The 27,418-nt window shown below is 40.0% G+C and overlaps 2 long non-coding RNA genes across 2 annotated transcripts in view; both read left to right on the plus strand.

The window, feature by feature from the left end:
• LOC148338373 (uncharacterized) overlaps positions 1–5,607 on the plus strand; it is a 28,227-nt gene extending 22,620 nt beyond the window's left edge. The window contains exon 3 of the long non-coding RNA XR_015842794.1: positions 5,478–5,607. This is a non-coding gene — a long non-coding RNA (uncharacterized LOC148338373). The remainder of the gene's footprint in view (positions 1–5,477) is intronic.
• Positions 5,608–5,705: 98 nt separating this feature from the next.
• Positions 5,706–27,418, plus strand: part of LOC148338376 (uncharacterized) — a 146,441-nt gene continuing 124,728 nt past the window's right edge. Inside the window, exon 1 of the long non-coding RNA XR_015842795.1 lies at positions 5,706–5,770. This is a non-coding gene — a long non-coding RNA (uncharacterized LOC148338376). The remainder of the gene's footprint in view (positions 5,771–27,418) is intronic.

Consider the following 27,418-nt stretch of genomic DNA (forward strand, 5'->3'; position numbering starts at 1 on the left):
CAGGTGTGAGTGAAAACAAACTTAAATATATAGTTTTATTTTATTTTTAACTTGTTTCTTTGACTATGGTGGAATTTGCGTCCTTGTGGTTAAGTGGTGAAAGCATGCAAGTGTTTGTGCGTGGCCCCAATGTATTTTTTTTTTGTATTTTGTTTTCCCCCCATTTTTAATATTGAATTTGTCTTCTATTCAGTATTATTATTATTATTATTATTATTATTATGTAATTTTATATAGTTGAAGCGTTTTTCAATGAAAACACATATTGGACATTTATCATCCCTTTTGGAAAATTTGGGGTTTGCAAAATATAAATAAATACACTTCCAATACATTTCAATGGGCGACAATTATATGATGAATTATATTAATTTTCTCTAGTCGTTGGACTTGAATAGCGGGGGTCCATTGTATCTTTTTAAGTTGCAATATCACCATTCACCACTAGATGGCAGACATTGCGCTTAAGAAATGAGTGGTCCTATGTGGCTTGTCTAAGACAGAGATGGGCAAAAGACTCAAAGTCTTAAGTCCAAGTCAAGGTTAAAGTCTCTGACCCACAAGTCCAAGTCTTTAAATTCCAAGTCAAGTCTCAAGTCCCTGATTACGAGTCCAAGTCAAAAGCTATAACAAACGGTAGCGCAGCAACAGCCGAGTGACGATTGATTGAGACTACCTAAATAGGGGCTAGAACACCTTCATCTTTTGTTCAGAATCAGTTTATTATGACAGGTAACTGAGATATTCTGGGTTTTATCTTGCCCATCGGACGCTCAGCGTCTCTGGGGATATACAGGGCAGTGGCCGGGCCCAGACGCTGGGTTTCTGCATGATGATTGGGTGATCTGGCTGAAGCAGAGCTGAGCTTCCCCTCATTTGAATGACCAGCTGCCGCCACTTCAGCAGCCTGTTGCTCTGAGTTTGATTGGACGCTCTAAATTGTTTCTAGGTGTGATTGTGAGCGGGGATGGTTGTTTTGTCTTTGTGTGCCCTGCGATTGGCTGGCAACCAGTTCCGGGTGTTTTCCCGCATCCTTGAGTTGAACATGAGAATGTGACCTGTGTGATAACAAACCGTTGTCTTTCTCGTGGGCTCCTGCTTCTACAGGTACCAGCAACACAGCTTTAAATTGGTGTATTTAAGTAAATTAACACAGTCGAAAATGAACCTTCATCACAGTACACCCCATCACTACTTTATGGCTCCCAAGTGTCTTCCACTGAATTGTCGTGACTGCTCGGTGCTAGTTCAAGCCTCTCCAGCTAATTTAGCTTAGCATAACTTCCTGCCTGTGTCTCATTGCTAAGCACTGAGCTGCGAGTAAAAGATGATTATTGTGGGAAAAGTGAAAGGAAAATAGAGAGCAGACCAGTGTTTCAGTCGCAGTGGATCTTTTATTGTATTATAACGAATTGAATGAGCGAGTTATGTGTGTTGTTTGCGATTACATGCCATGTTGATGGGTGGGTCCGATTACTCGAGTAATTGAGGGAATAATTGATAGAATAATCGATTCTAATAAGAGTTGTTTGTGACGGCAGTTTGTCACACGTCCGAGTTCGAGTTCCGAGTCCCCATCTCTGGTATAAAAACAATGTTTCTCAACTTTTGAGCCAATGAAGTCAGTTTACAATGCAAAAATATCACGGTACAGCCCCAAAAATACAAGTGATATACCTTCTGTCGGTTAATTGTTCTGCTTGGCTGACATAGATTAACAAATATATATTAATAATTAATAAAGTGGTATCGTAATCGGATTGATGGATGGTTAATTGTCAGGCAAATTAAGTAAAACTAATTAATAAATTAACTAATTAATGAATGAATTAATTTTGACAGCATCCTTGTTGGAAATCACTGATTTAACTTGACTTAATGTGCAGTTTTTAAAGACTTAAAACATATTTTGTTCGTGTCTAATGTAGCATATTTGATTTCTGACATGAGAGGTATTGCAGACTAGTCCAATGCATGAAGAAGAACAACATTTTTGGCCTTGATGGATCACCGGTGTGGGTTACTTCTCTGGAAACTGTTACAAATTATTCATGTCATTTGGAATGAACCATGAAACAATATGTTATATCGACTTACACGGCAGACACTGTGTAATTGTGTGTTTTGAAGAAAAATAGGAATATGATGATGCGAGTTGAAAAGCTGCTCCATGTCTGGGAGATATTCTCAGCATGGAGTTGATTACTTTAAGAATGCTACAGTCTCTGGGGCAATGCATTGCGGTTCATTTTGTTCAGACTGTCATTATATCTCTGTCTGTTTCTCATCTTTGTGTTGTGTCCTAAAAAAAAAAAAAAAAAAAGTGATTCTAGTCAGCTGCCACTGAAGGGCAGCATTGCCAAGCCGTAAATCAATTACACCGCATACCACTATCATGTTTAACAGAATTTACAGCACAGCTTAATTAATACAAGATTGATGATATGAAAACAGCATGTTGTTTTATATCAGATGTGTAGTTGCATGCAGCTTCTCTTTGGAATACTATTCGATCATTACCCCACTCTTCCTTCCTTTTTAAGATTGAAGGAGAAAAAGTGGAATCAAAGGCAGAGCAAAGTAACCCTCATTGTGGCTGTGAGTGAGTGAGGCCTCAGCCTAAGCGTATTTGTTCCACTCTTCGTCTGGCACGCACAATGACAGGGCAAAGTACTACATTCACAATAGACAGCACATGTATTCCTGTTTTTTATATTAAAATTCAAGCAAGTCTTCCTGAAACAATGTGGCACATTTATTAATAAAATGTCTACATTTTTCATTTTTTTGGTCAGGGTCAAGGGACACAAAACAAAAGCAAGAGTGTGACAATTATTGCTTTTTTTTTTTTTTTTTTTTTCTTTCTCTGAGGCAATAGCAAACAGGAGTACGGGTAATTCCTTTTCCATCCGCAGGGCTTCTATGCAGCGTGTATAAATGGTGTGCCGCGATCCTCTCTGAGCTTATAACAAGATTTAGAGGCTCTCCCTGCCAGATGAGGTTTGCAGAATAGATATGTTACATTCTGTCATGAAGCGTTGTGGGATGGGCCGAAGCTCACTGATGGGAGATGATGCTTGTCTTGGTCCCAGCGATGAGGTGCAATCTATCATTGTCTTCATTTTGGAAAATAGTCTCAAAAATGGACTTCTAATTGCTATTAAAAGGACGCATATAAGTGAAGCGATTCATGGCAGTGAAGTGACTTGCGGATTAACTGCTCAGCAGCTTTTGCAGTTGCACAGTGGATTGTAAAGGTGGCTTTTTATTTAATGCTTGCAAATGTTCTGCACATTGAATCATCTAATTTGCCCCAGAAATACTTAATACACCCACAACAATGTAACAAGTATTTGGAGACTGAAAATACAAACTTTTGAAAGCGGATCTTTAACCTTATGAGTTTGTTGATGAAGATATTCAAATAACCGTGATGAACCAAAGCAGTCCATTTTCTGAGATGAAAGCAGTGTAATTTGCCATTGCTTCCTCCCACACCTGCCTATCTATTGTTTTATACCAATGCCGGTGACCGTGCACCGTATACCGGGGACCGTGGCTGTCGATTCACTGCAGGCCATTTTACTTGTTTGTCTCTGGATTGGAATGGAAACAGCAAAACATGAAACATTTTAGTTAATGAAGTAAAGCCACATTCAGAAATTCATTACAGTGCTGTGAAAAAGTATTCGCCTTCTTTTCATTATTTTGCATAGTTTGATTAAGATCGAACAAATGTGAATCTCAGACAAAGATAATCCAAGTAAACATAAAATGTATATCATGAAAGTTAAATGAGACAGATAATCTGTGTACTAGTCATCCTCATCATTAAAAAATGGAAGTAGATATATTTTTGAAATGTTTTTAATATTTCATTGGCATTATTGAACTTTTGTCTACATCAGACGTAAACCCTATTGAGCATGCATTTATCTGTTCAAGCTCTGAACTTTCCTAATAGCACACAATGCTGCCCCATTCCAGATTAAAATTGTCTCTCTTCTTCCAACAATCTCAACAACTGCGCCGTATATCCTGCTCCTTTGTCCCAAGGCCTGGACTCTGTGCTTGGTCCTCTTCTGTCACCCTTTATATTCTATGCCTCGGAAGCAACATTTGTCATCATGGCCTCCTTTCCCTCTGCTATTCCAACAACATTCATATTTACATCCCCACCAAATCTATCACCTCTTCAGTCTACTCCACTTTAACCAACTGCCGCACTTATCTCACATCCTGGATGCAAATCAAATTTCTTCAACTCACCTGCAACCAATCTTCTTTTAGTCATCAATCTCTCACCCAACACACCAAATAACTTCTACCTCTTCATCAACAACACCACCTTGTTTCCTTCTTTTCAAATCCACAACCTTGGAGTTATCTTCAACACCAAACTTTCCTTTGAGAACCACATCAGCAACATCGCAAAACCAGATTTCTTTCACCTCACTTCCAAGATTTTAATACACACAGGCTTGACTAACATCTCTTTGGCTCAGCCTCCAAACATATACATAAACTTAAATGTATCAGAATCTAGCTGCCTGTTTGCTTACAAACCCACCCTCCAGTATTGACATCACCCCCATCCTCCCGAAACACAACTGGCTGCCCTTTCCTTAACACATCCAGTCTGAAGTCCTTCTTTTCAGTCACAAATCCCTCCATAATCAGGCCCGCACCTCTCTGACCTCCTCTACCACCACAACGCCTCCTGCAGCCTCCACTCCGCAGATCCCAACCTCCTCTCTCCACCTCCCCGGACCAAGCATCAAATCAGAGGGGACACGGCTTTGCCATCTCTGTCCCCGAACTCTTGAACTCATTCCGCAATCAACTAAGTGACTGTTTCAAGCCTCTCAATCACTCCTTAATGTGCAAATATGTCATATTTTATTCTCCATTTTCTCTATTTGAGTACCCTTTTAAAGTGCTCTATAAAATGTAATTATTATTATTAATATTTTAACTGGCAAAGTGGAGGAGAAAACGGAAGGGACATTGGACAAATCACTAAAGAAAAATCCAAAGGTTTGTGAAGTGAAAAAGTCGCTGGCTTCATATGTTCTTGCATGTAAAGAATTTGCAAATGAGTCATAGCTGTTTTAAGTCTGTCTTTACTTAACTTTTGCACTAATAAAATATATAAGGATTAAAACAAAAGGGGCTGTCTTTTAAGTTGTGTAACAGGTTCAGATGAAGACCTGGAAATAAAAACTGAATTGTTGCTCTTCGAGAGAAAATAGAGATCCAGTACTGAATGCATCTTTTTGGAATGTAAGTGGCGACAGGAGTAACCAACGCATATATGGGGAAGACTCGCAAATTTGGCACAGAGATTCTAACCCAACTCAACCCATCCGAAATACAATACAATAATAAAGACTTTCCTCTTCCTTTAGATCCTGAAACCAAGTCCAATAAAGTCTTATATCGGCCGTGGATGATCGTTCTGGTCTCTTTGTTCCCAGGGTGTCTGCTACGATGCATTTTGGGCTTGTATTGGCCTGTCACATCCTCTCTGCCTGCTCCAATAAACAATCACGACCCCGATCAAAGCTTCTCAGTCACGGCCCAATCACGAGAAGCACCTCAGATAAACCCAAAGGTAATCTATCCTTTAGCCTATCTGGTTCCATTATTTTTTTCAGTGTTGTATTTGGTCAGATTTTCGCCTGAAATAAATTGCAATTGCAGTATCACCCTCTGCGTTTAACTTCTGGAGCCTTGGCAATATAATTTCATGAGAAGTCTCACCGCAAAGGTCAGTGTTTCATATTTTCTCTCCAAGACAAAGCGACTTTAGTCTATTTCCAAAGCCATAAACTGTGAACCTTATTCTTTCTCCCTCAATCCCTCTCATATTCTCAATTTAGATACCTCCACATTCCAGCAGTTATTGTTGGAGGGAAAAAAATGTCTGTTGTGCACTTTATGTTTTGTGTGTGTTCACCTGCACTCTACAAGATGAATGACTTGAGCTCTCAGACTGGGAAATGGCCGCAGTGCGTTAAATCTAACAATCACGCTTCTTCTACACAGCTGAATGGACAGGCACAAAAAAACGTGAATGGTAGTGTGAAAGGGCCAGCCAAAGAAAATAATTGCTGCTGTGTTCACCAGAGAGAAGAAATAATGTCAAATTTGTTGTTTGCTGCAAAAGAGCAACATATTAAATTGGCCATGCGGGCAGTAGGGCATGGGTTCAATCACTGGAAATGAACTAATTCGTTTTAAAGCGCGCACTTAGACTGCTTCTCTTTGCGAGGACCATTGTGTGTCGGGGACAACACGCAACACTCTCAGGGCACCTGTGACACTTTCTACAAAAAGCTATGGAAGGCAAGTGAACAAACACTGGTTAATCAATCTGTTCCTGATTAAATTGCTCTGAGAGGGAGGGACAATGCTTCACCTCTGTTTTCCCATTTTGGCAGTCTCATTGTTGAGGCTTTACGGCGCGCAGTGGTCCATTGCACATTCATCACATGAATGTATAATCATGCGCAAAGGTGACTTCGGATCTGTAGCGCTATTCCAAGATTTGACTTCAGGTGCCTTCTCTGATTTTCTAATTCTCTATTCTATACTTGCATTCATTTGGTGTTATGGATGCTTTGATTCAGATTCATCTCTGATTTTATGAAAAGAAAGGGCAAGTAATTTGACAATTCATCATGTGCGCCAGAGCACACTCCTCTTTAGTTCTGTTGAAAGTGCACCAACTTTCACACTCATGAAACCATTATGTACTTGTGCTTGGCAGAGGTCATAAAGTACCCAATGAAAACACTTAAGCGAAACTCGCCTTTGCAATTTTTTATTTAGATTGCGGTTGCATGCCAAGACACATTAACATAAATGTCTCTTTCCGTATAATTGATGGTTTGTTGTCATGTTTGGTTTCTGTCTGCAAGACATTTTTGTAACCAGCTCGCTTTGCAACAGGGTCATACAAAGTGCGATGTCCTGCAGTATTTAAACTCTATCAAAAATAAAAGTAAAGCTGCGCGACTGGGCACAGCCGAAAGTGACAGTGGAAAAGAAAACTCATCTGATATGCTCTTACTCAATTTTTTCCCGCTACCACATTTCATGCTGAAGTGATTGCACAGTTCAAAGGCTCAACACCAGGCAAGCATATGTTATTCCATCTTGAAATAACAATGCAGATGCCGCTATGTCATTCCACCACTTTGGTCCCAAGTGAAATGTGGCACTGTCATGCTTTTGTAGGCATGGCTACAGAAATAAACTTGTTGAAAAGCTACTATCTTTTGATGCTACTGTATTTAGAGTTCGGCCATGCTCTACAGTGGATAGCGCATGTCACATATTCTAAAGCTGAAATCACTGGAAAGTAACCGCCGTCTGCTGGCTGGCCTTAGGACAAGTCATTATCATTAGACATGGTCTCTCTGTTGTGATAGTTCTTATTAAACAGCTTCTGATCCAATTAAACATTTTTTGTAGTAATCCGAGCGCTAGAGTGTCAATGTACTGAATAACCAATGCGCTTTTCAATTTTAGTATATTCAATTCTAATCTATATTTTCGTATGTGTTCTCTGTCTATAATTTGGAAGCATTGAAGTGCAGGGCCAAAAGTCTTTTTTTTTTCTTGTGGCCCCAAATCCAGAGTGGTGCCCTTGTTAGTGCAAAGCGGAAGGCAGGCATTTGCCACCGCGCAAGAGCCTCATGAAATATGAATGTTGTTGATTAAATAATGCTAAATTATTTTTGGCTTAAAAAATAGTGCCACTTGAATGACAGTCTTGTCATCCGCAATTCAATTAAAATGCTTAATACATGACGGTTTAATTTGAAAAAAAATGTGAATAGTTTTTTTTTTTAAACAAATAAATGTAAACATATTGAAGTTAAATAATAATAATAACTCAACTGTAATTAGTGATTCTTTCATGTACCGCTAGGGGGAGCCCTTGTACCGGTGGTGAACCACACTTGGAGAGTCATTGCCGTATGGAATTTACAAGTCGAATACTTTAATTTCTTTATTTTGACCTTGTAAAGTGCCTCAAACTTCCATCTGTCACGTTGTGATGAGACTTTCCTGCTGACAATCTCAGCTCCTTTCTCGTCTTCTATCACTTCCCTCCATCTCATTATCTCTCCAAATATCATAACTTATTCAGAAGCCCTTAAAAGGCAGACTATACCCTGACACAGCAATATCCGAGAAGTGTGCCAGTTCATTAAAAATAGTCATCAAAGATGCACAACACAAACATGCACACACTCTTCTTCCTCCTCACACAAGCAAATTCAGCTTTCTGGGAAAAACGTGGCCCCTGTGGTGCTGATAAGTTTCCTTTAGTCCTGTGCTGTGTCTTATCAGGGTGCCAGATATGTTGTCTCTCTGAAAGCCTTTTGTCAGAACAACCTCCACGGAATGTAACTTGACTTTAGGCCACAAGTGAATGTTACCGCCCCAAAAAAGAAAAATATGCAGATTTTGTGTTAAGAAGCTGCTGACTACACACCTCTGTGTTGTCAAATGTCACTTGCCAAAATACATTTGCCTTCTGGCATCCAGTATTTAAATCAGCACCAGGCCATCATATTGCTGGCATGGTTTTTTTTTTTTTTCAAATCACTTCCCCAAAGTACAATAGCCTAAAGCTGTAATAGGGACCAGACACCTATCTGACAACATGCCCGCAGTGTTGTGTTAAACCTCATATGCAGTTGTTTTCCTCAGAGCATCTCAAGGTATGTGCGAGTCTGCACCGTTGGGTGAAGTGCCGTCTTCAGCTTTATTACATGGCCTTAAATGCGCCTTCAATACGGCCTCCTCATTGTGTTTTGAAGGTTAAGCAAACCAATTAAAGTTCCGCACAATCCGCTGAGGTTCTCTGCAATGACTAGCATTCCTGTGTATTGCATTTAAAATAGCACGATGAGTTGTGGGATTTAAGGAATAAAGGGAGTGAATCCCTGGAATAAGGCTGTTCACCGTCACTACAATAAAGGAGAAAGAAGTTCCATCAAAAGAAGGATCCGGACTGTTAGAGAGAAAGAAGCCCTATTAAAAGAAACGACACCGTCATGGTTCACTGAGTCCTTGCACTGGGCCGCAGTGTGCTTAATGCTCTGTGGCTGTCAGCACCACCGTCAGCCGCACTGCTTTGCTTCTCCCAAGGGGAATCTCTGTTGCTCTGTGCTCTCGATTAACTTGCTGCTTATTAGAGCTGATACCAGGAAGGGATTCAGCCAACCAAAGATCTCGGCAAGTGGCCGAGCTTACACTTTAATTATAATGTGAAGAGAACATTTTTAGAGCTTCTCAGCTAGTCAGATCTGATATGAAAATACTGCAGCAGAGGCATCACATTTTTAGGTTGCACACACATTAGAAACATTCATTGTTAGCAGGCCCCTTGGCGTTGTGTTGAGACCAAGAAAGCACCAGTCTCTCTGATATTCGGCTGAGCACCCTGGGGAGTGAGGTGGACTGAAAGGAAGTTTTCAGAAACAGCTGAAATCTTAGTTTTCATAAAATGTGGATAAAGGTGTGTGCAATTGGTTCTTTAAAAAAAAAAAGCACAAAGAAAGGACCAAGAAATTCCACCGCTTGGAAAACTGTCACAAAGAGTATCCCTTAAAACTTGCCTTGTTTGGAGGATGCAAGATGATTGCCTACGCCCTGAATATTTAAGCAATAACCAAACCCTCAATTTAAAGTCCTCAAGGGTTGACAGAGAGACGGAATAAGAGTTGGTTTTATCAAAGAGATACGTATGAGGATGTGAGGCAAAGGATGGGAACGGCTGATGTTGGCATTTTCACAGTCAGCCGTGAGACAAAAGGCTGGATCATCACTGAGTGGCACAATCAAGGATTAATGGAGGAAAAAAAAACTTTCCTTCCAGCTCTCAGCTTGAACATCAACCAAAAAGATAAATGAATGGGGTAGATCGATGCAGCCTGACTTTACTGAGATTAAACAACCTGAGTTTACACTAATGTTGGCATGTGAAGAGTCCACAGAGACACCAAAACAGCCAATATATTATTTTCCATTTTTTTAGCTAATATATACAATATAATACAAAGGTTAGGAAAGTAGCACACATGAATAAGTCCATCCAGGGTGGTGATGGTTGGCTGACTACACCAAGACCACAAATTCCTGGTGACCTACCGGGCTGAGAGTCAAAGCAGAAATAATTCTAATAATTTTATGCTGCTTGACATGCACCAAATCCAAGCGGGTGCAAGATCTTCAGCAATGGCAATCTTTCCAAGGAGAAAAATGCAATTTGGTGAAGTATTCCAAACTATTAAGGTCTATGGAGTCAAACTGTTTCTCCTCCTTCTTGTTCCATACCGTATATGTCATCTCAAACTGACTTTCTGCTTTTATGACCCTGCGGTACACCAAAAAGATTTTAGTTAAATGAAATGCTCAAATCATATTTTATTTTGTATTATCTGTTCAAAAAACAACAAGTACAAATAAATGAATACAAATCTGACCTTTTAACCCCATTAACATTTGTAACTATCATTGTTCTGCCCCTCGAGCAGTTTACAGTTGGTTATACAGCCTCTACTAGTTGGCAAACCTTTGTAGAGGTGATGCCGGTTGGACGGGAATGTGCCCGAACGTGTCAGACTGACTAACTATAAAATGCCACCATTTGTCCACGAATGAGCAGTAAATGCTAGTTAATGCTCATCATCCGTTATTCTAAAGTGAGTTCACTGCAACCTGCTCCAGGTGTCCATGTGGCATCCAAACAGCTGCCTGTAGTCAGATTTTCCTTTTTTGTTTGTGGTTGCTGATTTTTTGACATTCTTTTCGTACGACATCCCCATCTTCAAATCTGTTCACCACGTCAGAGAAATGTCCTTAAGGTTTGCAATGATAAACGTGTTTTTCAAGTTCTTTAACAAAGTCACTGTGTCATCAGTGCCTTTTACCACCAGCTAAACTGCGTGCGTTATTTACTGCTGTCAGCAGGTTATTATGGCTTTTACTACCTGGCGAGCTGCATGTTCCATATGGCGCTTTTGTAATGTCTCTTCTCTTGGGATAGTTTGTAGAAACTGCAGTAAAACCATTTTAGTTCTTTATTCACCATTTCATGTCTTTTGTACATTATTCATATGCTGGGTCATTATAAGTAAATTACTTTGGGCCATCCCTGATCTCATATTGAATTCTCAGGGTACTGTATGAATTCTTCTTGTAAATTTCTTGTATTTTACTTCAGTGTTGAGCTCAGCACAGTTTTGTTGTTTGATTTTAATTTTGATAAACTGCCTCTTCGGTGAATCTTTAGGCAAAATTAATGCTTATTACTATTTCATCCTCCTATATTTCAATATCCCAGTTGTGTAAGTGGTCCAATTCCGTCCACACCTTGCTGAAAAAAAAAACATCACCAAAGTTCACTTTCTGAATTGAAGTCCTCTCCTCTTTCCAGCACTCCAGATTACAATGGAAATGTTCAAAAGTTCACTCACCATGGAAATGATGTGACTGGAATATGAGAGTGCTAGTTTGACCCAGTTTCCATTATCACAGAATGTTAAATGTGCAAAAAAAACCTGCATGAGCCTTAAAATGAGAAACCCCAGCATGTCTTTGAGGTATATGGCTGGAATGAGATCTGCCCAATCCTTGCATCTGTTTGCCACGGAGGAAGAAATTTACATATATGATCTCCTCAGCCTCGCAAAAAAGCTAACCTCATCTCATCCCAGCTTCACTTTATGTGGACATTGCTTTTCCTCTCGCCAGTCCAGGGCAAGTCGGACACACAGTAGGAAGTGATACAGGTTATAAATGGTTGATTGGAGGTGTCCTCACATAAGCCGTAGTGTCATCAAACTGGGCCAGGAGTTCTCAGGCGGTCACAACTGAAGTTTCTCAGTGGTGCTGTTGCTATCTGATTGACTCTTCAATTCACAACATTATGGTGGTATCAACTTTAGTTGGAGCGGTGTGTCTCAGCTGAATAATTTTTCAATTAAGATAAGGAAGTTAATGTCGAGTCTAATTTTGTGGAGTAAACTCCGGACCAATATCAGTTCACTCACAATGTTCGAGGCAATTGACTAATTTTTGCCAAATGCCAAACAGATTTACGGCAGAACAAGCTTGCCAGGATGATGTTTTTCGTAGACGTCAACAGTGGTTCTGTCTTGGTTAGTTAAACTTCGAGCCTTTCCTTCTTACACTACTTCCACTTTGTGGCAGATTACACACTGTACTGTTCACCAGTAAGTCACATGGCACAGAATGGATGGATAATTCTCACCGAAATTCATTGCTCCCATTGCAGATTAGCAACTGTTCCGTCAAACTTATGTAAAACAAACATCAATATGTTGAATGGAAAAAAAAATGAATTAACAATTTAGGTTTGCATTTTGAGCATATGGTGCTAATTTTCAGCGTCTGCTGTTGCACATCTGGTCAGATCTGGGCTGAAATCAAAAGGCTAATGAACTGACCTAACAGACTGTGGCATCACGTCAGTCATGTGCATAATTTTGCGACCATGCCAACAGGCCTTGCACTTTAGTGTTGCGGTTCGTCTCCAGATTTTTCAACCCAGTTCATAACAAGACACGGGTTACTAAATATTCTTTGCTTTTGCTGCATGCCGTGGCACTTTTCCAATTGATAGCCGTTAGGACATCAGTCGCGTGTCCAGATGGAAGGGCCCCCAGGAAACCTGTCCCTTCTGTGGCTTGAGTGAGGATGGGGCGCCCTGTTGGGGGTCGTGGTTTTTTTTTTTTTTCAGTCATCAACTGGATTGGAGGGTGTGGCTTCCCTGTTGGATTATTTTACATTGCTCGCGTTTTAGTGTTTGATTTCCAGACGTCTAAATTCCGGTTTCAGAGTTCTCCCGTTCTCGTGTTTTTTCACGCGTATATTATTTGAGTTTGCAATTGGAGTTACATTGTCATTTTTGTGATTTTGCATTATTTTTCTCCTTGCAGTTTGCAAGCGATATTTGTTATTATGTTTTCTCCTGCCTTATGTTACCAGCGGTGAATACATTTTGTTTAAACTTCATCCTTGTCTACGTTTGTGGTGATCCACTTCTTTCCGGCTCTGACGGGAGTTGTGACACAACCTCCTTTAACGGCAGCCCCAATTACATCTGAGTTTGTATGAAATAACACTGCAACACATTCACAGCTCCTGAGAAATGAATGGAGAGCTCATTTAATCTGTCTCAAAGAACCATGTGCTCAGCAGACATTCAAAGTGACAACCTGAAACAGATGATACATCTCACCAGAGAAAGGTGTTTGCTTAGATGAACCTATCATCTGAAAATCCAGCACCTATGCTCAAGTAACGTGTTATAATGTTGTCATGGGAATATGGGGAGTCACTACAGCCTAATAAAATTGCACACAAAATCTAAGAATTACTAATCTCTTCCCACTCATTTTAGCGTAGGCACATGCTTTTAGTTTGAGCTTGGTAGATGATTTATGTTCCAGTGTTTATTCCCTCCTTCCTCTCACTTATCTAACCCTTTCCAATGGAGATGGTGTATTAAACGGGCTGAGTCATATTTAATAGTGGGAAGCCAATTATTGAAAACATGCTTCACCCATTACCTTTGAATTCCTTCACATTGCATCAGAAAATTTCCTATTCCAGGGTCCAATGGAAACGTCCTCGCTACAGTTAAAAGGCTCTGATATCATGGCTTCGTTTTGCGTTGTTTAGTCAGTGCTGTAAACGGTCCCAAAAAAAAAAAAATGTAATCATTTGGTTTTTGTCACAAGCTCCTTCTTATCTCCCATAGAGAAGCAGAGTGATACTACCTCCCTGAATATGCATTGATGATGATTGCATGATTTATGCATGAGCATTATGTCGCCCCATGACTTTCCCAGCCAAGTGAAGTCTTTAAAATTCAGAAATTAGCGCTTTTTGTCAGACTTCTCTAAATGTTTGTTTTATCCGTGGGCCTTAGTGGCTCACTGGGTCTTTCTTGAGCATGTTTTAACACCACTGCGTGTTTAATGTGAAACTGTGGCTTGTTTGTTTAAATACTTACCAAGCGGTTACATAAAGCCCGTGCAAAACATGTTGTAAGCTGTCATGTTCCTGTCTAAATTGGTTCAGTATTTATTTTTTGACATGTCTCGACTTTAAGCTTTCGCTGACATTACGTGTAATTAAGCTTGCGTAATTGGCTGACTTGCAAGCAATATATTTGAATTAGCAATGGTGATTGATGGTTATATGAGAGTAACACGAGTAATGTGTGCGGTTGACCTTTCTGTGAGTTCGCGTCTTGTCGGTGTTGACCCTACAGTAAACACTGTCAAGCCTCCCCAGACATTGCACGTGCTTTTATTGTGACATGTGCCCTCGAGCTTTCTTGTTAGGCCTGATAGATGATGCAGCTGCAATAGTTGTCTTACTGATTGGACTTTTAAAAAAATTTTTTTTTAATTGAAGTTTCTGTGAAAGCTGTTTGACACATTTGTGTTGGTTTCTTCAACCGTGTTTGAGGGAGCTGAACTAAGGGAACAAATCATAGCTCTATGTAAATTTAAGGGAAAGGAACTCTATATTAGATGCAATTTGGGGTGAGTGCTTGTAAAATCCACTGCAAGATTTTACCACCGCTAACAGGAAGATAATTTGAGATACAACAGAGATGAAACCAATCATACATTCCTGCATACAAATTATTGGTGGATTTCTCAGAAATAAAGACAAATGTGTACACAAATTTGTACACAAATAGTTTAAAAATTCAGTTCAGAAATTTAAAATAAATAAATTTCATAATTCTTCATTTTGAATCAAGTTCACTGTTCCAAAAATTAACCAGTTTATCATTTTGCACTTTTTTTTTCATTATGTTGCTGCAAACTATGAGTTAATGGTGGTCTGCTTAGAATGATGTGCACAGTGCAGAGGTCGTGGGATCAATTCCAGCTCCGGCTTTCCCGTGTGGCGCTCACATGTTCTCCCCGTGCCTGCGTGAGTTTCCTCCAGGTACTTTGGTTTCCTCCCACATTCCAAAAACATGCATAGTTGTTTGATTGGACACGCTAAGTCTCCCCTAGGTGCGAGTGTGAGCATGGACGGTTGTTCGTCTTTTTGTGCTCTGCGATTGGCTGGCAACCAGTTCAGGGTGTACCCCTCCTACTCCGCGATGATAGCTGGGATAGGCTCCAGCACCCCCTTGTGAGGAGATGCAGCTTAGATAATGGATGGATGTTGCTTCAAACTATTACCCTCATAATATTAGCATTTCCCCATTGCTGCCACCCACTTTCACTCTCCATTCTCTAAAACATTCATTGAATTGTATTGCAAAAACGTGACTATAGTCCTGAACGTGCAAGCACAAATACAATCTGAAGTAGGAGCCTGGCTTAGGTAGAAAATGACCTGTCACTGCAGCTATCTGCCTAACACACTCTGCCTAACTAAACTCCCTCCTCGTCTTCAAGTGTCTGTAAAATGGCGACCCACCTGTGACTTCCGAGTGCTACCAAGCTAACTGCTTCACTAGCTTTCTTCACCACAGTGTCAGCCCCACCAATGAAATCCAAATGGAAACAGTCAAAAGCCTACCAATGACGAACAAACCTACCTTACTATTTGTCACCAAGCAATGCAAATCTCCCGAGGGTTTGCATTAGCTTAACCCTAACCATCAAAGGCTCTTTTTTTTTCCCCACTCCAAGTTTCCATCATGGTTTACATTTTGATGACACATGCAGCCGTTCAAACCTCGGTGGCATCGGTTGCCTAATAAGCTGGAGTGTACTGATTGAGACACAATGGATTGTCCATCATCCATTCAAGAATAAACGTGATGAACGGGGCAGTGGGGCATTCCTTATGCTGAAAGACCTGCCTAGACTTTTAGTAGTAATCCATTCATTTTAAGAGGCACTCGGTGCAATACTTACAAAAGGGATCAACTCAATTAAACCTGCCTTTGATGTTTGTTTACATAGCAACACTCTCACCTCTAACCACAGACATATCGTTAACCAGATGCCCAATTATCCCCTCCCACTCTCACTCGGCTCCCCAACTTTCTTCTCTCCCTGCGCTCTCGCTCGTCTCCCTCTGCAGCACCAGACTGCTTCCATATCCTTTTGACTCCCCAGGCTGAGGCTTATTTAACAAGCACCTGGCCGGCTGGGCTGAGAATGTGGCAGCTGTGGAACTGTAGAATATGTTCCGCCCTTCTCAACCATGGGAGACTAATTCCTGGGAGGGTAGTCTCCAGATGGGCTTGGTTTGAAGCACTTCAACCTGGGATATTCTAGATGAACCCTGTAGGGGTTGACCCAGCATATTTTAATGCTAATTGCATATACAGTCAGATTAATTACCTGACTGCAGTTATTTACATACTGCAGCAGACTCTTTCCACACTTTGTTCTTCCGTAGTTTCAACGATGTGAAGTGTGACTGTCCATGATAAACCTTTGTCGCCAGTCATGCACTTTGTGTGACGGATGGGCTGATGTATTCTTGATTTGATGCTCTTTCCTGCACTAACTTGCACGGTGGATGTTACTGTATTATCCTTCCGTACCTCTGTGCTGACACTGCATTCCTCTGCTTCCCATTGATTCAGGAGACTTGAGTTATAGATGGGTTTAATAAAGCATGGTACATAAAAAAAACAAAAAAAAACAACCAACCCAACAAACAAATGATATTTCTGACATGTCGATTTTTTTGGGGGGCATAGAAGGCCCAAGAGCACAGTCACTCACAAAGTCATGCCTCAATGCATACAGTATTAAATGAATGTAGGAGAACCAACATTCACATCCAGAGACTATTTAATATGGCCACACAAATCTCAGTTAATGTCAAGAAGGCTCGCTTTCACTCCGTTTGCACACTTTCACAGTTCATGTCCCTTCGCGTAACATCTTGCACCTCTCAGTTCCTGATGTCTTCCTCAACATATTCTCTTCGGTTGCAGCTATAGGCAGCTTTGAGCCCAAGTACGTCGTCATCATTACTTTGCTATTATCGCCTCTTTTGCCATAGACGCCTTACATTTATTTTGACCTCTCCTTCTTTGTCACACCAGCGGTAGCACTTAGTGCTGCTTAGTGGTGGCGGGTTGTCCAAGCGCAGCTAAATTACTCCTGGCCCTGGCACTGACAGTGTGCATGGTTTCAATTCAGCTTTGGAAGAATGTTGTGCAACGCTGATAACAAAGGTCTGTTTGCCAGTGATTGGATTAATTAATAGGCTCACAGATGATTTGCTGCTGTGGAGTGACAATATGGGCTGTGTTCAGATTACAGGCAAGGGCAACGCAAAATAATTTTTTGACCCTACATGTGAACTGCATCTAATTTTATTATTTAGGATAGTCTGAATGTCTCAATTCCAATGTTTTAACATCTGACCTGGTTTGCTTTCATATGAGATCATAAATCGGATACGTATGGGATTTTTTGCAATACATCATCAAAAGACCAATATGCGCTCCGTGCGGGTAGGGGAGTCTGTCAATATGCGCTCCGCAGATTGAGAATTGTCTGTGAACTTGAGAAGTTGTTTTGAATAACGGTATTGAGTTTATATTTGACTTTAAACATGAAGCGTAAAGTGGACATTTGTGGTTCATTTCTTATGTATGACAATGACGTAACATCATCTTTAGTAGATTGTCTCAATGAAATGAGATAGACAAGTCTTACCTTATTTCCCCAAAATATTTCAACCTTGTCCTGCATCATTCCTCTGTAGATATGATGATTAAAAGATGAGCTCCGACACATTGGGCCACATTTACTCCTGTAAACAATATGTTGTGAGTGTGTGCGGGTCATTTGGGGACGCGCTTGGTTCACACACTCGGCAGACTGGAAAAACAGGATTCTACCAAAAAATATCCGAATTGAGCCACAAGACCTGCAGTCTGAGCATAGCATTAGATTTTGATGGTATGATAACTATGAGGAAAAAATATCACAGTATCGCATTAAAAGTGCAGCTCTAAAATGTCCTTTTTGGGAATGTTTGTGAAAATAACAACACCACTCTCTCCCCCATTGAAAACAACCCATTTTAATTTTAAACAAAATATAGAAAATGGAAGAGCCGTTTGCCCGAAAGCCGCCGCGAGGCCCTCCGATGGCAAATCATGGCGAATGTTAAGTCAGTCTCCCCTTCCTCCGTGCGTAACTACTTGCGGAAAAATAGAAAAAAAAAGTTAATTGGATGCAATTAACTTGAAAGAGACAATTCATTTACTTAACTCTACTCGCAGCCAATCAGATTTTGCGCCGCTCAGAAGTCCCATCAAATAGAAAAGAAGAACTCATTACCGGTGACAGCCAGTATTAGCGCTTATTGAAACCTTGACTTTTTAAAACCTCTGTATATGGTCAAACCGGTTATCAGCCCATGTCGAAATTGCAGTTAATGAAAAAAGAGGAGGAAGACCTAAACTGCCTTGACGGAGTACTTAAAGATCACATTAAAAAATAGCCGCTCTATCTTATTCTCTGCATTTTGAATAATTACTCAATTATTACTTTTGTTTAGGCACATGTCCTACTTTGCACCAAGGTTCATTACCATTTATGGATATGCATGAGAAAACTTTGACCCGATTCATCTCATTGGTGGTGGCTTGCTCGGGTTAATCTCTGTGCATTCTGGATGAATGTTACAAATAAAAAACATGCAGGCAAAACTGAAAGGCCGAACAGAACTTGCTCAACTACTGGCATCTTGCAAAAAAAAAAAAACACCTCAGACCTTGTTTTTCGTGCGGCATATTTTCTGAATCAGAAAGCCCTTTAATGTCATTCTACTCAGTGTGCAACAAGATTAGAGAGCTCCCCTCTCCAGTGCAATACAACAATAATTTAATTCAATATATAAATTAGATTAATTAAAGATTAAATAATTAAATAGAAAATAAATACGACATGGATAAATAAAGTGTGCTCGGGTGAGTATTGTCTTTAATGATATTGAGAGCTCTGCTGACGCACCGGGTGGTGTAGATGTCAGACAGGGAGGGGAGAGGGCGCTGTTTTGACTGTCCTCTGGAGTCTCACTCGGTCTGCCTCAGTGCAGCTGCCGTACCCGGTAGAGACACGGTAAGTCAGCAGGCTCTCGATAGACGAGTGGTAGAAGGCCATGAGCAGCTTCTTGTCCAGGTTCCTCAGATGGAATGACAACTAATATTTTTGTGAACTCTTCCCAGTTGATTTCACAGATCTAATTCTGACTCTTCATAGTTGGCTGCTCTCTCTCATCTTCCCATGTCGTGAATGTTTGCATGACACACGGAGTAATGTTTGAAACAGGAAGCTCAGACTGGATTTGCTCTTGTTGTCAAATGAAACATACACACTCCCTTAATCAATGTCTTCCACCGCTTTGAATATAACGCACGAGGAAAATTAGAAGCGTGTAAAGCTGCAGTGACATATCTTCCAAAGCGGAGCACTTTTAATTGGATGTGTTGGGAAGCAGCACAAGACTGGACCAAGTTGCATAACAAATCACCCTATATGACAATCAAGGCCGATGGAAGGGGATTGAAAAGAGCAAACAATCGAGTATTCAGCTGATGTCGGCTGGCTTTGTGTCAGCTGAAGTGGAGTTGAGATGGCCTTTACGAACTCAGGTTATATTTTTAGATGCTCCAGGCTTGCACATGTTTCAAATTTGTCTTGTGTATCCCCTGCTGCTGCATAAAAATGTAATACCCCAAGTGGAGCTCTTCATTTCCCTCTGTCTCTCTGCAGATGACCCAATAAAGCATTGCAAAATAAGCAGTGGCTTGACTGCTGTGACTAAATTGAAGAAATGTGTGCATGCAAGGTGCGTCAGTAAGGTTTCAGGACTGGTGTCACAAAAGATGTATTATCGAATCATAACGGGAACCTAGGAAAACCTGTGCAAAGCAATCAACCTGCACGTCAACAAAGAGATTCTGTGGCGTTTATTTTGTTCGATGCATAAGAAGAGGCGAGTTGAGTTAAGATTGTTGTGCTTCTCCTCCCCCTGTACACCCCAAAAAATACGTTTGCCAAAAATGCTAATTTGTGTGGTTTGTTATAACATCAAACTGTTATGTTAAAAATATATATAGTGTGTATATATAGTAGAGAGTAGATACTGTTGCATTTATGTATTTTTTTCCAACATTCACTGGGTAAAATCAAAAACTTTATTCTCATAATACCATTTTTCTTTGTTTTTTTTCCCCCAAGAATATGACTTACACTACTTAGTTTGTCATTTTACGGTTCCAAACAATTGTACATTCCTGCTGTATGTATTGTGGCTGTTTTAATATTTTGCTGGTGACTGATGTTTCAAAAAAGGACGTGCAGCAATACTGCATAAAGAGAGGGGAGAGTGGCTACCTAATTTATCTTCAAATTGAAGCTCTGACCACTATAGCATAACAACATATCCTTTCATTTACTGCTTTCTGTTGAGTCATCATCAAGTGAAAAGTACAAAAAGAGCATTGGTTCAGCTGAGTGGGCTTGCTTGCAGACATCTTAGCTAATTGAATATGTCTTGCAGGAAAATTTAATATATTCACTCCATCAAATGAGGTGCATTTTCAGGTTTAGTTTGCAGCGTGCACAAACAGATATACCGTGTCTGTCCCTTGTTCATGAGTGTCTTCAGAAGTTGCACGTTGGAGAAAGTTTGTTTGGAGTTTTGTTGTTGTTGAGAGAGTTGTACCCAGTGGACATGTTGCTCTAGTTTGACGAGGCCCTGTTCCATATAACTGCATGTACTTTAATTAGTGAGACTGATTACTGAGCTGACTCACGGTTCACAGCAATCAGTGTTACAAAATAGCTTCAAAGTTTCCACCGACAAATCTAATCAAAATTCCTAATACTGTATTTCCTTAATGTTCATAACTGCAATTATATTCAGATGACATGTCATTGTAACTTGTGATCAAATATTTTTTTTTGTATTATTTCACATCAAAATCACCTTTGAAGTTATTCTATGTCAAGCCTTCAAATTATATAACCCAAAGTGGCTCCCGGTACACGATGCCAAAGAGGCGCATTTACTTTATCTATCCATCTATTATCTGAACTGCTTCTCCTCACGAGGGTCGCGGGGGTGCTGGAGCCTATCCCAGCTGTCTTTGGGTAGTAGGCGGGGTACACCCTGTACTGGTTACCAGCCAATTGCGGAACACACAAAGCCGAACAACCATCAGCGTGTCCAATTCACCTGCCATGCATGTTTATGGAATGTGGGAGGAAACCGGAGTACCTAGAGGAAACCCACACAGGCACAGGAAGAACATGCAAACTCCACATAGGAGGGCCGGAGTCGGAATTGAACCCTGCACATCTGCACTGTGAGGCTATCATGCTAAACAGTCTCCATCGTGCTGCCCGCTTTTACTTTCTATTTGCATGACTATAATTAGCAATAAGTCAGTCAGTTTTCCCCAACTGGTGCCCATATTTCAGCTTCAGAATGGAGTTGAGCCGTGATTGGTCGTTACCTCAGCCCTGATTAACTGTGACGTCATTTTCAGTCGATAGAAGTGCCAAATTGGCCACCCCCTGATATGGCTAAAAACGCATGACTTTTACTGCTTAACACGTATTCCACAAACACAATAGTATTCAGAATACCATGTTTAGACATGTCGAGCCACATAGAAAATATTATTGCGGCACATTTTGGGGAATTGACTTCCGCTTTAAATACATTACATAGAGATAATGAACTGCTCCAGATGCCATATTGTACATGGCACATCTGTGTGTGGATCTCTTGGGCTTCTTTATGGTAATTATCGTTTCTTTTATGACCTGATAGTGGTGGTAGTAAGTAGATTTAGTCTAACAAATCCACACAGAAGACAAAGGTAGCAAATGCACTGCCTGCCACTTTTTTTTACAGTAATATTGAGTAGGCATAATCTGAAGCAAGCAAGGCTTTTAAAACTGAATGATGTTCTCTAACTCTCAGGCTGAAGTCTCTGAACAGACATTAAGCCTCTGGGTTGTTCGATTAATGAGGACTAAGAGATTGGACGCTCTCTGTTTTGGTGTTCACACGTGTACCAGTAGGGTTATGATGAAATGTGGCATTAGAGTGCCATAAGACCAGGTGCGCTCAAGTTGATGCAAAGCTGATTTGCTGTGGGATAATCTTTGTTTGGCACCATGCCCCACAAGGTGGGAATGTTTCAATCAAGCCGTTTTAAAATTGTTTTCCTCTTTGGGTTCTGTCATTTGCCTTCCTTTGGGGACTCCTCTAATTTTCTTGCTTTTTCTCTGTACTAATGTTTTACCTCAGTCAGTCCCCAAGAAGAATAATTGACAGGATAAGGTTAAAAGCCCACACTGGGGCTAAATGAAGGCCATTAATTCAATTGGAGCGCTGGCAGGGATGGTCAAAGCCTTTGTCCTGGCGTGATTAAGTGATGCTATCACTTATCAATTGTAATGAGCTTTTGTGGCGGTGAAATATTAACATCTTGGTCTGATGGGCGTGTAATTCTGACCAAATTAAGTTATGGTATTTATGGGTCCGATTGTCGTTTTTTTTTTTAAACACAAAAAATATTTAAATGCTATGGCAATGCTCTGATTAGGGATCAGCATGATAATGAATCAAGTGATTTTCATGTCGTTAAGAATTGCCGTGATTGTGTGGGATTGTTTGTTGATTAATTTTGTCTTAAAGTAAGCCAGGCAAAACGCAGCTGCATTGCTCGGATGCAACCTGCAGAGGCACCTTTGGTCCGGTTGCAACTAGTTTGCGATCGAATGAAGAACATCATGAAAAGGGGCTACATTTGCAAAGCCACCCGATGTGTCACAATTCCATCTTCAAGGTGGCATTATATTCGCTCGTGCACTCTCGCTTCAAGTTCAAAACATTCAGGCAGTGATCCTCTCAGCTCGTTAATATTTGAAACTAATAACATTAAATTAAATAATTGATCGTTAATTGTCCCGGTAGTCACTTCAGGACGTTTCATTTTCGATGTAACTACTGAATGGGGCAGTCTAAACGAGAATTTGCTAGTCCTTACTAATACACGACAGCTCTACCGCTCGAAACAACTGTTTTAGATTACTTTCACCCTACCAAAATGCTGGAATTGTTTTTTATCCAGCTGGCTTCCACTAACTCAAAGTGTCAAATAATTTTTTGCTTATTCACATTTTGATTATTTTTTTATTTTTTATGATGTGTGCCTTTCTTTGTTCAGCTGCCAAACAAGCACAGCTCTGGTTCTGTGCACTTAAGCAGATGTCAAGTTCTGTACATGGCGTAAAATCACAAAGGACTTCAATCAACATCAGCACTATTTATGCACCCTTGATCCAGAAGCAGAAAAGCCTTTTGAAGAAGTGGAAATGCAATGCAATTACGCATCAACATCTGTTTTTTTTTTCCCCAAAAAAATAATATGAGAAAAGCTGTAGATTCCTGTCTATAATTCTCCAAGCCTGTTACCAACTCTGTAAGTATCTCACGTTGCTTCTCTTTTTGGACAAGATTGGACAATCTGTAAGGCCGTAGCCCTCCGGTTTTTAAATAATTCACACGTAGCACAGATTCCATTTAGTTTTTATGAACCCCAGAGGCACTTTAAAACCATTTCAGTTTGTTTATATCACGGTCTCTGTTATGTGCCCTCAACCCGGCATTTCAGAAATTAGCATTTGGTTGCACCCCGTGAAGCATGTAACTGCTATCCTCTCATGGTTTGTCCTGGTCGGACCTCCCAGCTACAGTACCTTAATCACTCCTTAATTCTTACTGTTATGGACCTTAGAACCACCACTGACATTCATGATACTGGCTGTGTGAATTTGTTGATGACTTTTACGATAAACCCAAGGGCACATTCCTGAATGGCTTCCAAAACAATCCCACAAACATAAACAAACAAGACACCATGAAGGAGCAACAAAATAACTATTCTGCAGGATGCTGAAGGAAAGCTGCAGTAGGCCTGCAGTCAAACACTGGTCTCATATCTCTGATAACATTATTAAAAGTTTCAGCCTAAAGGCCATGAAGGTTTAGTGGAGGATTATTATTTCAAGCCCTCTGCAAAATGAATCAATCCTTTATCCAAGTCTGCAGTCCTCACAAAGTGTGTAATCAATTTGAACTGTATTCTAGGCTAGTATCCTGTGCCTGTCCTATTAAAAGTGGGCTGCTTCAGAGGGCGACAACTCAACTATAGCTTTTGACACAGCACCTTTCTGCGCAAACGATTGAAAAATTCCATAAATTAGACAGTGTGAAACATTTTCCCTGAATTTGTCTTTGAAGAATTTCTAAAGAATGCATGTAACAGTTCCATGTTAAGGATGAAGGGGAAAGATTTACGCTTATATTGGTGATCCTTTTTATCTCGGATAAATCTGGAGTTTTGCTCGGAGGTGCCGCAACACCTCCACAATGTAGTGCAAAGCAGTTCTTGATGTAGAGCCCTTGAATTATTTCGATAGTAATGCTCGGTTTGATGTTCACCCCCTCTTATGTTGCTCGCAGCGTGATGCTGTCCATTTCTACAACCGTGCGCGTTGAGGCATGAGGTTCTACTCTCACCATCAAAACTGAGCATTATCTTGGTAAATTCCTTTTTATTGAATGTGGCACTATTTTGGATTTTTGCATTCAATTATGCAGAATCACCTCATAGATATGGATATATCTCAACTGTGCCTCTACTGGTTGCAGCCAAGAATGCAGTGTTGGCATTCAGTACACCATGAAATACATCGACTGGTCATGCATTTTTATGTATCACATTGTCCTATAATGCAACAATATCTCTCTCCCTGCCCTGAGATTGGATGCGGGCTTCCTGCTATGCGGATTGAAAGCTTCTATTCTATCACTCCCTGTTGATTTGCACCTGTCAAGCAGCAAAGCAGATAAAGTGCTGTGATGGTCCATGAAGGAAACAGCAGTGAATTTAAAAATATGCTGATGATTCCACTTGAAACAGCAAATGCAGTGAATTTTAAGGAGGCGGTGTTTGCTGCCTTATCATATACTTTGGTGAGGAAGGTTGACGTGACGTCGTCCCAGCAGTGTTTTGTCCAAAGCATTCTTGATATCTGCACAACTTTATGTCACAGAAGACTTACACTTAATGGCCACCTGTGAAACTCAAGCTGTTTTGATGGGGCGGGACTAAATTATGAAAATGCTCAGTTATCATCTGCTAGGCTTGTCCTGAGTATGGCTTTCATTTCCATGATGACCAGGTGTGGACTTGGGTGTTGAGAGAAAACAAGCAACTGACCCACCAAATCCAGCAGTTGCAGCTGCGTTGATAATAGCTAGTGAGATGGCTCCTACTTCAATCACGTGGACATGTTTAGGATAATTTGGCTCGTTTAGTGACAGTGTACTTTTGTGGACCAAAAATATGTTGGGAGGGGGAAACCAACCTTTTTCATCCTTTCAAAACCTGGAAACATTTTCAGCAAATTTATGCTCTGGCTGAAATATTTATGTGCATTTATTATTAATGAGCCATGACTTTAATAATTCATTTTCACCAGACACAAAAAGTATTGTCATAAAAAAGTTTTTGTTATAATGTTCTTTCTTTTTAATCACGATTTATTATTTATTTGATTAATTAGCATTACTACTGTAATATTTGATATGTAAAGCAGGTAGTACAGTTGTCTCCTTCACTGAACCTTGGTGTGTCTCATTAAAATGAGCAAAGCTATTTAAAAGGAAGGAAGCGGTGATCGATCTTCTGGTGTTTGCCCGGAGGAGGTGAGTGAGGTTCATTCTCATCACATACCTGCATGACAATAAAGCATTAGCCTACTCCTCAAGCTCTAATTAGGTTCTAAACAAGTGTTTGCAATGTAGAACCATCACTTCATGATAAAAAACAAAACAAAAACAAAAACGTGACTTTATGATTCATTTATAACAAGTTGGAATCATCATTTCTTTTCAATTTTTTTTCATTTATTTTTGCAGATAAAAATATATTTACACAGTTCTTCTGAAGTATTGTAATTGATTTTAACTGATAATGTATAATTTAAACTTGACGACACACAAACACACAATATTAATTCTGTGACGCTTTTGCATAGAGATTATTTCCTCAAAATGTCTTTTTACTCACGAAGGGTTTTAAAAGAGTGCAATTTTATTTTCTTTGCGGAGAAGTTTGGCTAATCAATGACATATTTTGAGGAGCAACTTTATAATTTTGAGGAGCATTTTTTTTTTGCAGGTTAATCACAGGAACCTGAAGCAAATATTTTTAATAAAAAATTAATTCACTAATTCGAAAAAAAACGTTGGAAATCTGTGATTCTCAAGTTTTACTATTCAATTTTCATGAGCCGCAAAATGGAAATATTAACTCGCAAACATTTCAAACTGTGCGTTAACTGAGAGCACATTTTATACACAAGGCAACTCAATGTGCTTCACACAAGCAAGGACACAACACCCACAAGCATTTTTAAACTCAGCAATTCATGATATTCTGAAGCAAAGCATAGGAAAAAATGCAAACGCAAGGATTGAAGGCGAAATAATTTGTAATCGAGAATAGTTTTCCACTGTAAAAGAAAAGCTGAATTGAAGATACCTCAGAGATGGGTACCTATGTATTTCTGTATGAACATTATGAGCCTCTATTATGTTTTCATCGACTCCCTTAACTGAAGTTTATTGTTGGTAGCGGATCATGAATTTTATGCACCACGTCAAAGACTGATTCCTAAACAGGTTAGCGTGGCACAAGTCCATTTGTGAATAAATTGAGAGGAGATTACCATGATTTCAGTATTCCTACCTTTTGAGAAGCATTGTTTTGTGTTGTGCTGTGAAGATTCTTTAATGTAAAATGGACTCATGGCTGACTAAAGGTTGCGAAACACTGACAACAACACTCCAGCAGGTTTTCAAGTCAATGTGTAGCGGGACGCTTCCATTGCATGTGGTTGATTGACAGTGTCTTATATGCAGGTCGACACAGGAGAAAATGATGAGTTAGCAAAAAAAAATAAAATAAAATATATATATATATATATATATATATATATGTTTATCCACTTTAAAATGACTTTATGGTATTTGTGGGCGGTCTGAACATGGTCCAAGTACGTTTGAGACTAGATGACACAGCTGAGTCAACAAATAATGTGGTCATGCTTTTATGAACAGATCAGTTGTTTTAAATGAAAACGACATTGTTACTGATCTTCCCTCTGTCTTTGCGGCTGCAGTGACTGTTTTTAACATCATAGATGAAGTAGGATATTTGAATTAATCATTAGCTGAAGCCTTGTAACCGAGACAATCCAAACACGCACTGCAAGCCAACCCAGAATTTCTAGTGAGAAATGAAATTCTTGACTCGTGATCATTTTTC

The sequence above is a fragment of the Idiotropiscis lumnitzeri genome, chromosome 4 (assembly GCF_059441095.1).
Source record: "Idiotropiscis lumnitzeri isolate Australia: NSW breed Sydney's pygmy pipehorse chromosome 4, RoL_Ilum_1.0, whole genome shotgun sequence".
NCBI classification, from domain to species: domain Eukaryota; kingdom Metazoa; phylum Chordata; class Actinopteri; order Syngnathiformes; family Syngnathidae; genus Idiotropiscis; species Idiotropiscis lumnitzeri.